A 2,699-nucleotide genomic window follows, 5' to 3' on the forward strand; every position below is an offset into this window, starting at 1 on the left:
TATTAATAATATTATTATTATCATTATGATTATAATCATAATAGTAATACATATAACAATACAATTTTAATATAACTATACACATTCGTCACGTAATTATCATATCTATTTTATATATCGTACATATTTTAACGCATAAATATTTAATTTTCCTTTCTTTTTTCTTGTATAATTCTGCTTGTTTTTTTTGTTCTCTTGTGTGCATGTTTTATTTTCTTATTTATTTATTTATTTTTTTATACGAAAGAGAGATGATTATGTTTTAAAAGATCAATAAATGCGCTACCCCATGAAGTTTACTTGAATAAAACAAATTCGTCGGTGTGATATTTTATAAATTTTTAAAAAAGTCGCGAAAAAGGCGGAAGAAGTAATAATGAGAGGCAGGAATCAGGAAAGGGGTTGATCGTTTGTTTATGGAAGGCGACGATATCAAATTGTTCAAAGAAGTGTAAGTACAAAAAATGACAACAGCTTTATTACACATTATATTTATATAATATAATCGGTCTTATGTACGTGATTCGTTTCGCAGATTAGGATCGTCGGGGTTTACTTTTTTTTATTATTTTTTTTTTTTTTTTTTTTTTTTTTTTTTTTTTTTTTTTTTTTTTTTTTTAATTTTCTTTCCCTTTTTATATTTAGTTTTCATTTTCATTTTCTACTTTAATTTTTTTTTTTGTTTTCCTTATCAAGGAGGAACGATACAAAATCGATTCCGCTGATCCTCCGAACGTTGCCCGTTTTTCCATCACTTTGTTGAACCGCGTACGATAATTATAATAATTAAGCGCATAGGTCCTTCGTTAAATCGCGCTAATCAAGACCCAAAAGCCTGTGTATGACTTAGTTGGTAATGTTGTTCGTTTATTTTAATTATTATTATTATTTATAACAGGAACATCATCGAATCTTTGTTCGTTATATCGTCATCGTACGTTTCTATATATGAATATATATATATATATACACATATATATATATATACAAAACATATATGTATATATATACATATGTATATATATCGTCATCTCTCATCACTTTCACATCATCATTATCACTATCGGCATACTGATTCATAATACGCGATAATCACCATTCATAAATAAATTAATTAATCATTATTAACCGTGCGAAAACAACATATATTCATCGCATTTCTCGTACCATCGACGGTCGAAGATAACGAGCGTTCTTCCTTTTTTTTTTAAATGTTTTCTTTACTCGTCGATGAAAAAAGAAATGTGTATTTATATATATATACATATAAAGGAATGACAGTATACCGAAACGATTGATGTGATCAAATCGAACGAATACGAAGTACGCCGTTGTTTGCGTTGTTAAACCAAAATGAAATCTAGTTGTATTCTAATTTTTTTTGGTTCACTAACGCGTTGCAACACGCACACCCACGAATCAATTCGATAGATTCATTCGGAATTTTTATAATCGAATTTTTGCTATTTATACTCAACACTAAAAATGATAAAAGTTAAAAAAAAAAAAGAAAGAAAGAGAAATAAAGAATCACACAAAAAAAAAAGTGAAAAACACTCGAAATAATCCATTCCGTTGTTGATACATTGTTTACCGATGACGACGCCGGTATTTTTTTTATACATACATATTTAAATGTATATATATATATGTGTATATATATACATATGTATACACATATATATACACGTTAGATAATTTATATACACATAAGTCGCGATTAGATTTAATGACCGAGAAACGATGGAATTTTTTTTTGTTTCGCCGAAACACGTGCGCAATATAATTAAGCGATAAACAAAATGCTTTTTTTTTTTTTAATTTTAATTTTTGTTTTCTAACTGACGAAGAGGAAAGCCGATCGATTGGAGAAGGGGGGCGGGGAGGACCCAGTTAATCGAACGAATTTCCAATCTACCTGCGCGTAGAGAAAAAAACGAGGTCGCGGTATTATACCTTTGGGTCGAATCACTGATCCCCTTAAACGGAAATAGGTTTTCCATTCTATATTTCTTATTTTTTTTTCTTTCATCGCGCGACACATGAGAAATGAAATCTTTTTTACGTAGTTTTTTGGATCACCTGTCTTGTCCAATATTTTTTCTTGTTGATCTTTTTTAAAAGGGCTAAAATCCGAATTAATTTTCGTTCTTTATCCCTTTTATTTTTGATTAATGGAAGATGTTAGTTTATGATGATAAGTAATCATACAATGATCTATTAGATGAGGCATAATTTTTTTTTTTAAGCGATCCATATGATCTACAGGAGATCCAAAAAATGTTTTCCATTTTTCTCATATTCGCGCGAACAAGCTACAGGTCGAAAATTTTGATTCGAATTTTTAACAAACCTCTTCCCCTTTCCTTCATACGCAACACACGCGCGAGAACACACACACAAACACATTCGCGATCATACATGTACGCATTAAACAAGCTTGTTCTCCATTACCATATCGCGTCGAAGATAGGACAAAGCACGGTCACGCAATTGAAAAAAGAACTAGTGGAACAATGATAATGCGATACAATATATAATAATGTCGATAATATAATAATAATAAAAATAAAAATAATAATATTAATAATAATAATAATAATTGATGATGATAATAATATTTATAATAATAATAATAATAATATAATAATAATAATAGATATTATTATTAATAATAATAATAATAATAGTAATCGTAT

The sequence above is a fragment of the Polistes canadensis genome, unplaced genomic scaffold, assembly GCF_001313835.1.
Source record: "Polistes canadensis isolate GaletaPanama2010 unplaced genomic scaffold, ASM131383v1 scaffold_37, whole genome shotgun sequence".
NCBI classification, from domain to species: domain Eukaryota; kingdom Metazoa; phylum Arthropoda; class Insecta; order Hymenoptera; family Vespidae; genus Polistes; species Polistes canadensis.